This window comes from Chiloscyllium plagiosum, unplaced genomic scaffold (assembly GCF_037043375.1).
Source record: "Chiloscyllium plagiosum isolate Xiang-an unplaced genomic scaffold, Cpla_swu_hap1 HiC_scaffold_11, whole genome shotgun sequence".
Classification (NCBI taxonomy): Eukaryota; Metazoa; Chordata; class Chondrichthyes; order Orectolobiformes; family Hemiscylliidae; genus Chiloscyllium; species Chiloscyllium plagiosum.
Genome location: NW_028270149.1, coordinates 88,850,770 through 88,861,854, shown reverse-complemented (window position 1 = coordinate 88,861,854; position 11,085 = coordinate 88,850,770).

Here is an 11,085-nt window from a genome sequence, read left to right as displayed (position 1 = left end):
TAAAAAGAATCTAGGGCTGGTTAATGCATCATTGACTGTGATCAACTCATCTTCAAGAGCCCTCAGGTTAACTGGAGAAACTGCTGGTCCTAATGCCTTTGCACCTTGATGGTTCTGCTCTGCAGGCAGTGGGCATCTTCAGCCTCACCAGAGCTGTCCCAGATAGGCTGCTTTCTCAGTCTTCCACAAAATCCTTTAAGTTGTAGTTTCAAAGACGGTCTTAGGAGATGGGAATTACACAACAATTGTACGTGTTCTAGAAACAGCACAGACTAAAAAGCTTTGTGCGGACAAGCTCATCTCCATGTCTGTGAGCACAGTTTGCCTTTACTGCCACTTAGTGGAGGGGGTACTGTATTTCATTCATACCTTTTCCCTGCAAAAACTCGGGAGAGAGTTTCTGTTGCATCAGCAAACTGGGAATCCCCAATAGTAAAAGTAATTTGTTGTTCCATGTATTTATGAAAATTTAGTAAAATGTGTATAAGTGGTTGTAATTAATCCAGTATCATTTTAATTGCATAAATTATTTTTTTAAAATGCATACCAAGTTAAGACTAATTTCATTTTTTTGATCCAATCATGGCTTCTTGATTTCATAAGTGACTACAGGACAGCCCTTATCCCACAGCTGCCAAAGCTGTCCCTAAAGCCGCAACACCAAGGAGGAAATGCGCTGATACAGCCCCCCCCCCCCCCCCCCCCCGCTGCTGACCAGACCCTGAATGTCACCTCTGCCAAAAGCAGTCCCTGAGGCCACAACATCGAGGAGAAAGTACACTGAGGCAGCCCCTGCTCCCACTGACTGGATGTAAAATGGGGCTTCTCCCATAGCTACCTCATCACTGCCAATAATCCAACCACCACCATTGCTCAGAGATTGTCCCAACCTTCGAGGACCAGGACCCATTCTTAACTTTCGCAGACCAATGGGCCATCCAAATTAACTCCCAAAGGATTGAGAGATCATTCACTCTGCTGCCATTGAAACACCAAAGGAAAAGAAATTATCACAATCCATTGAAACTGGAACAGTTGCTCAAGTCGTGAACAGCATGACCACAAGGAATGGACCAGATCTGCCACTCATCAGCTCTCCGCAACCTCTCTCCACCATCGCAGCTGCAGAAAGAAGAAAAGAAAAGGATGTGGTCCGTCATGCAGCAGGGAGTGAACCTGACAGGAGCCCAAACATCTACTACCCTGTTGCCTCTGTCATCTTGAACAAAAGCTGTCCATCAAGCTCTGCAACTGTTTTCTTCAGGTGCTGTCTGCTCGTTTCATCTTGTCCAACAGAGAGAATTTTGTGGTTAGGTACTGAGATGAGTATACAGTACCAGAGACCATTGCTATTTGTACAGATTTAGAGTCATAGAGTCATAGAGATGTACAGCATGGAAACAGACCCTTCGGTCCAACCTGTCCATGCCGACCAGATATCCCAACCCAATCTAGTCCCACCTGTCAGCACCCGGCCAATATCCCTCCAAACCCTTCCTATTCATATACCCATCCAAATGCCTCTTAAATGTTACAATTGTACCAGCCTCCACCACATCCTCTGGCAGCTCATTCCATACACGTACCACCCTCTGTGTGAAAAAGTTGCCCTTTAGATCTCTTTTATATCTTTCCCCTCTCACTTTAAACCTATGCCCTCCAGTTCTGGACTCCCCGACCCCAGGGAAAAGATTTTGCCTATTTATCCTATCCATGCCCCTCATAATTTTGTCAACCTCTATAAGATCACCCCTCAGCATCCGACGCTCCAGGGAAAACAGTCCCAGCCTGTTCAGCCTCTCCCTGTACAGATCCTCCAACCCTGGCAACATCCTTGTAAATCTTTTCTGAACCCTTTCAAGTTTCACAACATCTTTCCAATAGGAAGGAGACCAGAATTGCACACAATATTCCAAAAGTGGCCTAACCAATGTCCTGTACAGCTGCAACATGACCTCCCAACTCCTGTACTCAATACTCTGACCAATAAAGGAAAGCATACCAAACGCCTTCTTCACTATCCTATCTACCTGCGACTCCACTTTCAAGGAGCTATGAACCTGCACTCCAAGGACTCTTTGTTCAGCAACATTCCCTAGGACCTTAACATTCAGTGTATAAGTCCTGCTAAGATTTGCTTTCCCAAAATGCAACACCTCACATTTATCTGAATTAAACTCCATCTGCCACTTCTCAGCCCATTGGTCCATCTGGTCCAGATCCTGTTGTAATCTGAGGTAACCCTCTTCGCTGTCCACCACATTTCCAATTTTGGTGTCATCTGCAAACTTACTAACAGTACCTCTTATGCTTGCATGCAAATCATTTATGTAAATGACAAAAAGTAGTCTGCAGTTGTCTGCAGTTTTGCAATATTGTACCTCAAATTTGTTAATATCTTCAAAACATCAAACACCAGTGTTGAGCACCTTCCTTGGTTGCTCTCGCAGCCTCTCATGTGCTCTTAAGCTGCAAACTCCTGCTCAGGCCAGAGGCATCATCAGTTCCTTGACTCTACACAGCTAACCCACACTTCAGTAACCTGTCCTTAGCCCTTTCTGACTTTCTCTTTTATGGGGACTTAATCTGGAAATGTGACGCACAAGATTCCAACAATGGTCTCATGATTGACTCACGCGAGGATGTTGAATGCCACTTTACCTGCAAGTAACATGATGTTTGAAGATTACTGGACTGTAAAGGATTATTTTGTCTCTCACCCTAATTTCACATCAGCACCCTTTTCATTGAAGAACACCCTACTGGTACAGGAAAAATCATAGTGTTAGGTACATTAGTCAGGGTAAATATAGGGAATGAGAATGGGGCTGAAAAATGTGTTTAGATTAGATTACTTACAGTGTGGAAACAGGCCCTTCGGCCCAACAAGTCCACACCGCCCCGCCGAAGCGCAACCCACCCATACCCCTACATTTACCCCTTACCTAACACTACGGGCAATTTAGCATGGCCAGTTCACCTGACCTGCACATCTTTGGACTGTGGGAGGAAACCGGAGCACCCAGAGGAAACCCACGCAGACACGGGGAGAATGTCAAACTCCACACAGTCAGTTGCCTGAGGCGGGAATTGAACCCGGGTCTCTGGCACTGTGAGGCAGCAGTGCTAACCACTGTGCCACCGTGCTGCCGTGTTGCTGGAAAAATGCAGCAGGTCAGGCAGCATCCAAGGAGCAGGAGAATCGACGTTTCGGATATAAGCCCTTCTTCAGGAATCTTCCGGAGTGCATGCGGGGTCAGTCGGTTCCATAGACAGGTGCTGAGGAAGGAGATGTGGCTGTGGTAGCGAGTTTGTTTGAGAACGTGGCTGAAGAGTTTCAGGGCAGAGGACATGACCTGGGGGGTGCAATGAGAGAGGGACTCACTGAAATCCTTGTAGAGGGAGGAAGAGAGCTTCTTCAAGGAAGGCATCCTTGCAAGAGGATTCGCAGTAGGTTAAAATCAACTAGGAGAAAGTGAGGACTGCAGATGCTGGAGGTCAGAGCAGAAAAATGTGTTGCTGGAAAAGCGCAGCAGGTCAGGCAGCATCCAAGGAGCAGGAGAATCGACGTTTCAGGCATAAGCCCTTCTTCAGGAATGAGAATGGGCTTGGATGGGTTACTCTTTGGAGGGTCAGTGTGGATTTGTTGGGCCGAAGGGCCTGTTTCCATATTATGGGGAATCTAATCCCTCACCACAGCTCCCTACTGTAGAGGTTCCCATGGAACTGATCCAGCTACACTCACTCATCACCATCATCACCACCCTTGTTATGGAGGTCCCAGGTGACTGTTCAAACTGCTCTCCCTCACCATCATAAGATGGTCATAGGATCTATGACCATCTGGAAGAGCGTGGCTTGATTAAATGCAGTTAACACGGCTTTGTGAGGGGCAGGTCATGCCTCACAAACCTTATCGAGTTCTTTGAGGTGTGACTAGAAAAGCTGATGAGGGTCGAGCTGTGGATGTGGTGTATATGGACTTCAGCAAGGCATTTGATAAGGTTCCCCATGGTAGGCTCATTCAGAAGGTCAGGAGGAATGGGATTCAGGGGAACATAGCTGTCTGGATACAGAATTGTCTGGCCAACAGAAGACAGCGAGTGGTAGTAGAAGGAAAATATTCTGCCTGGAAGTCTGTGGTGAGTGGTGTTCCACAGGGCTCTGTCCTTGGGCCACTATTGTTTGTAATTTTATTAATGACTTGGATGAGGGGATTGAAGGATGGGTTAGCAAGTATGCAGACGACACAAAGGTTGGAGGTGTCGTTGACAGTATAGAGGGCTGTTGTAGGCTGCAGCGGGACATTGACAGGATGCAGAGATGGGCTGAGAGGTGGCAGATGTAGTTCAACCTGGATAAATGCGAGGTGATGCATTTTGGAAGGTAGAATCTGAAAGCTGAGTACAGGATTAAGGATAAGATTCTTAGCAGTGTGAAGGGACAGAGGGATCTTGGTGTGCAGGTACAGAGATCCCTTAAAATGGCCACCCAAGTGAACAGAGTTCTTACGAAAGCATATAGTGTTTTGGCTTTCATTAACAGGGGGATTGAGTTTAAGAACCGTGAGATCTTGTTGCAGCTCTATAAAACTTTGGTTAGACCGCACTTGGAATACTGCGTCCAGTTCTGGTCACCCTATTATAGGAAAGATGTGGATGCTTTGGAGAGGGTTCAGAGGAGGTTTACCAGGATGCTGCCTGGACTGGAGGGATTATTTTATGAAGAGAGGTTGACTTTTTTCATTGGAGAAAAGGAGGAGGAGAGGGGACCTAATTGAGGTATACAAGATAGATAGAGTCGATAGCCAGAGACTATTTCCCAGGGCAGAAATGGCTAACACGAGGGGTCATAGTTTTAAGCTGGTTGGATGAAAGTATAGTGGGGAAGTCAGAGGCGGGTTCTTTACACAGAGAGTTGTGAGAGCATGGAATGCATTGCCAGCAGCAGTTGTGGAAGCAGGGTCATTGGGGACATTTAAGAGACTGCTAGATATGCATATGGTCACAGAAATTTGAGGGTGCATACATGAGGATCAATGGTCAGCACAACATCGTGGGCTGAAGGGCCTGTTCTGTGCTGTACTGTTCTATGTTCTATGTTCACCAATATCTCTTGCAGCAGAGGTCCCACAGGATTGCCTCAGCTGCCCTCCCTCACCAGTGCCGACTACTGTGGAGGCCCAAGGGGATTGCTTTTTAACTTTTGTGGGTGGCACAGTGTTTAGTACTGCTGCCTCATAGCGCCAGAGATCCAGGTTCAATTCCCGCCTCAAGCGACTGACTGTGTGGAGTTTGCACATTCTCCCCGTGTCTGCGTGGGCTTCCTGCGGGTGCTCTGATTTCCTCCCACCATCCAAAAAATGTGCAGGTTAGGTGAATTGGCCATGCTAAATTGCCCATAATGTTAGGTGTAGGGGAATGGGTCTGGGTGGGTTGCGCTTCAGCGGGTCGGTGTGGACTTGTTGGGCCGAAGGGCCTGTTTCCACACCGTAAGTAATCTAAACTTTTGCTCGGAACCCAACTCCTGATTGCATTGGACTTCAAGTGTTAACTCTGCTTCTTTCCACAGATGCTGCCAGACCTGCTGAGCTTCTCCAGCACTTTCTGTTTTTTATTTCAGAGCTCCAAAAATGCACAGTATTTTGCTTTTAATTTGTTGTGCTTGATGGGCAACCAAATGGACATAAACTGCCAAAAGATTCTGACAGACTTTGCCCAAAGTGAGGTGCAGGGCCAGAGAATGGTTTGGCTTTAATGATACAAAAACAGAAGCACAGCAGTGAAACCAGAGTTCACAATTCAGGTTCAGCAAATCTTCTTCAGAATTTCTTCAATCTTAGATGATAATGTACTCCATAAGCTGTTACCTACAATCCTAAACCATCAGACATGACCATACGTCAGTGGTGTCCCACTCCCACTTGAGCACTCTACCTAATAACGATGAACCAATTAATAACACAAAAACCCCAAAAGAAAATAGGTGCTGGGAATCGGAAAATAAAAACAGAGATTGCTGGAAAATCTCAAGAGATCTGGCAACATCCATGGAAAGAAATCAGAGTTAATGTTTAAAGTACACTAACCCTTCTTCAAAACCGATGGTAGCCAAGAAAAAGTTGGTTTTACTGCAGAAAATTGGGGGCGGGGTGGGTGGGAGTGTGGCATAAGGTACAAACAACAGATGGTGATAGAGTGCAAAGATAGAGAAAAGCAGTTTAACAGACATAGGAGTCAATAATGGCTAGCCTAGGAGAATGAATTTCTCCTAATCGGGACAATTAGTGGCTAACAATGGGTTGTGTGTAATAGTAATCTATGTGATGAACAAGGTGTGTGGGGCAATGAACAGCATGGAGAAACATGCTCAAGCCCTAAAATAGTTGAACTTGATATTGAGTCTAGAAAATTGGAGAGTTCCAATGTGGAAAATGAGTTGCTGTTCTTCCAACTTGTGCTGAACACTGTAGCAGGCCTGAGACAAAGATGTTGGCCAGTGAACAAGGCGGTATGTTGAAGTAGCAGGGAATTGAAAGCTCAGGGTATTTTTTGCGAACAGAATTTCGGTGTTCTGCGAAGTGATAGCCCAGTCTATGTATCTGGGGCCTGGAAGAAGGGAAAACAGGCAGGTGTTATACCTTCTGTGGTTGCAGGGGGAGGTGTATTGGGCTGTGAGAAGGTGTTGAGAATGAAGGAGGAGTGGACCATGGTATGCCAGAGGAAATGATCCATGTGGAAAGCTTGACAAGGAGGGGAAAATGTGTCTGCTTGTGGTATCCATTGGAGATGGCAGAAATGGTAGCTAATGATCTTCTGGATCTGGATGCTGTAGAATGGCAGGTGATGTCAAGGCAGAACCTATCATTGTTGTGGAAGGGAAGAGAATAGGTGAGGATTGAAGTGCAGGAGATGAGTCTAGCTTGACAGAAGGCCCTGTCACCTATGGTGCAAGGGAATCCTTGGTTGTGGGAAAAGGTGGACTTTTCGGAGACAAGGGATTGCATGGCCATGGTAAAGGGGATAAAGGGCTTTTGCCTGAAACGTCGATTTTGCCTGTCCTCGGATGCTGCCTGAATTGCTGTGCTCTTCCAGCACCACTGATCCAGAACATGGTAACGGGGAACCAGCTGGACCCCACAAACTGTAAATTCTAAAACTGACATAAAGCATCAAAGGGATCGCACATGTTAGTGGGAAGGGACCGGACAAGAGAACAAGAAAAATTGAGTCAAGGTAGCAAATGTTCAAGAGAATTTTCTTATTCAATATGTGGATGTACATACTAAAGAAAGAGCAAATCCCATGCTTCCTTTGGGGAATATGACAGGACAAGTGATTCAGGTGTTAGTGGGGCAGCACTTTGGGACCAGTGATCATAATTCTATTAGTTTTAAAATAGTTATGGGAAAGGAAAGACCTCATCTAAAAATTAAAATTCCAAATTGGCATGGGGTGGCAGAGTGCCTCAGTGGTTAACAATGCTGTCTTATAGCGTCAGGGACCGGGCTTTGATGCAACTTTCAGGTGGCTGTGTGGCGTTTGCACATTCTCTCCATGTCTCTGTGGGTTTCCTCTGGGTATTCCAGTTTTTTCCCACAGTCCAAAGATGTGCAGGTTAGGTGGATTGGCTGTGCTAAATTGGCCATAGTGTCCAGGAATATGCAGTCCAATTGGATTAACAATGGGGATATGGTAGGGCAGTGGGTCTGAGTGGGATGCTCTTCAGAGGGGTCAGTGTGGACTTGAAGGGCTGAATGGCGTACTTCCATACTGTAGGGGTTCTATTGATTCCATTTAAATTGGAGCAAAGCCAATTTTGTTTGTATTACACAAGGACTTCTGAATGTTGATCGGGGAGGCTGTTCGCACCTAAAGGGATGGCTGGCAAGTGAGAGGCTTTCAAAAATGAAACAATGAGAGTTCTGAGACAATATTTTCCTGTTAGTATGAAGGACAAGGCTGGTGGATGTTGGGAACACTCAATGACTAGAGATCTTGAGGCTCTGGTCAAGGAAAAAGAAGGAGGCATTTGTCAGATATAGACAGCTGGGATTGAGTGAAGCCATAAGACAACAAGACCATATAACCATAGGAATCTCTAGAAGGGTATAGGGGAGTAGGAGGTTACTTAGATTCATAGAGTCATGCAGTATGGAAATAGACCCTTTGGTCCAATTTGTCCGTGCTGACCAGGTATCCAAAACTGAATTAGTCCCATTGCCTGCATTTGACCCATATCCCTCTAAAACTTTACATTGAACAAAACAGAACCATGCTGATTATCAAACATCTATACATTCTAATCCCATTTCCAGCATTTTGCCCATAATCTTGTATGTTTCTACTGCTTACCTAAAGTGTTTTTAAATGTCTCGATGGTTTCTGACTCTTCCACAGTTGAACCTGGAGATGTGTTTGAATGATATCACTTAGAGAAAAGAAAATTTGGATAATCTGAACTTCATGAGATCTGCTCATTCTATATACAAAAAAGGATCGGTTAACTATCATTTAGTTTCACTGTTTTGTAGCCACTGCTCATAATGAACCCCTTGGTCTCTTTTACCAATGGGTTATTTTATGATTTCAGACAACTCCTATCAACTCTGGAAAGTTGCAAAATGTAGAGAAATTGCTATGAATGCTGGACTTATGAAGTGGGAATGTTTTGAAATCTATTTTTAACCCAGAGGAAACAGACAATCAGGGTGGAACTGAAAAAGAGGGGCTGATCGCTTTGATGGGATTGTATTATGGGCCCTACCCAAGCAATTTATCCTTAGTTCAGAGAGATGGCCCTGTAATCTGGTTGCCTGGGTAGAAAAATCAAACAGAAACTCACTGAGAGTGGGATGGCAATTTTAATATCTTGACAAAGTGTCACATAATGGACAAACCATTGCGCAAAATACAGTGACAAAGCAGGTACTGCTATGGAAATGTAGGTGGACTGTTTTGTATGAATGACCAAGCAAGATGCTGGTGCAAGTACCTTTTATTTCAGAAGAAGGGGAATATCATGGATAGAGGGCTCAAGATTTCAGGAATGGAGAATTAGCAATTTGTGCTTTGTTGGAGGTAACTCTTTCTGGAAGAACTCAGGTTGAGTAGAATGATTGACTAAGAGCAGTGGAAGTTTTGACCTGGTACGATAGAGAGAAATGAGCATTCTGGAAAGCCGGAAGTGAATGTGGTACCGTCTGCTCGAATGAGACTTGTTTCAAGTGTTCCATAAAATATATTTTGATTGCATTAGTTAATGCAAGAGTATTTTTTCCTTAGCTATTGATTCATGCCTGATCGACATGAACATGTTGCAGTAAATTTTTTTAAAAACTTGTCCTTTTGCTCCTTTCTTTCAGTTTCCAGAAAATATATTTATTTGAAAAGTTATTACTCTTTATAGGGATCATAATATCATCAAACAGTGTAACTCAAGTACAATTCAAAGACATCACTTTATACATTGGCCTTGAGTCAGTGTGAATTCATCACAACTTTTGTAGAGAGAATCACTTGTCATCATTAGTCAGTGGTTTGGAAAGAGCTATGATAGCAGCAACAAAGGTGCACTGAATCATGCATGTCTAGCATAAAATTCAACTAAAATAGAAACTATTTTGCTACATCTCCCTACAGAATGGGTAAAGAAGGTAGGTCTTATACAATTAATGGTAGGGCCTTGGGTAGTGTTGTAGAACAGAGGGATGCAGGTGTGCAGGTACATAATTCTTTAAAATTTGCATCACATATAGACAAGATGGTTAAAAAGATGTTTGGCATATTTGCCTTCATCCTTTATTCAGTCCTTTGAATAAAGGAGTTGGAATATTACGTTAAGGTTGTACAGGTGAGGCCTCTTCTGGAATAATGTATCCAGTCTGGGTGCCCAGTTGTAGGAAGAATATTGTCAAGTTGGAGAGGGTTCAGAAGAGATTCACTTGGACGTTGCTGGGTATAGAAGGTTTGAGTTATAAAGAAAGGCTGGATAGGATGGGACTTTTTTCACTGAGCATAGGAGGTTGAGAGGTGACCTGATAGAAGATTATAAAATAATTAGATGTATAGATGGCATGTATAGATGTGTAGATGTGTAGATGAGTTGATGGCAGTTATCTTTTTCCCAAGATGGGAAATTTTACACCTGGGGGCACATTTTTAAGGTGAGAGAAGAGAGATTTTAAAAAGCTGTAACAGGCAAATTATTTACACAGAGGGTGATTTGAGTTTGGAATGAATTTCCTGAGCAAATGGTGGATGTGGGTACAATTACAATGTTTAAAAGACATTTGAATGGATACATGAAGAGGAAAGGTTTGGAGAGTTATGGGCCAGGGGTAGGCAGGCGGGATTAGTTTTAGTTCAGGATTATGTTTGACATAGACTGGTTGGACTGAAGGGGCTGTTTCCACACTATATGACTCTATGGAGGCTGTGGTGATCCACAAAGATCTTTGTAATAAATATAAATGATTTTGATGAAAGGATCTGAGGTCTGATTAGTAAGTTTGCAGACAACATGAAATTGCTGAAGCTGTGGTTAGTGAGGAAGGTTATCACAGCGGGATACAGAACAGTTGGAAATTTGGACAAAGAAATGGCAAGTGCAGTTTAATGAGGCCAAGTGTGATCCAACTTGGGAGGTCAAATGCAAGAGAAAAGTATACAATAGCAGGACCCTTAGGAGCATTAATATACAGAGGGGTGATAGGGTACAAGTCCATAGCTCCGTGGAAGTCACAATATATTTGGGTACGGTGGTGAGGAAGGCTTATGGCATAGAACATAGAACATAGAACATAGAAGAATACAGCGCAGTACAGGCCCTTTGACCCTCGATGTTGCGCCGATCCAAGCCAACCTAACCTACACTAGCCCACTATCCTCCATATGCCTATCCAATGCCCGCTTAAATGCCCATAAAGAGGGAGAGTCCACCACTGCTACTGGCAGGGCATTCCATGAACTCACGACTTGCTGAGTAAAGAACCTACCTCTAACATCTGTCCTATACCTACCACCCCTTAATTTAAAGCTATGCCCCCTCATAATAGCTGACTCCATACGTGGAAAAAGGTTCTCA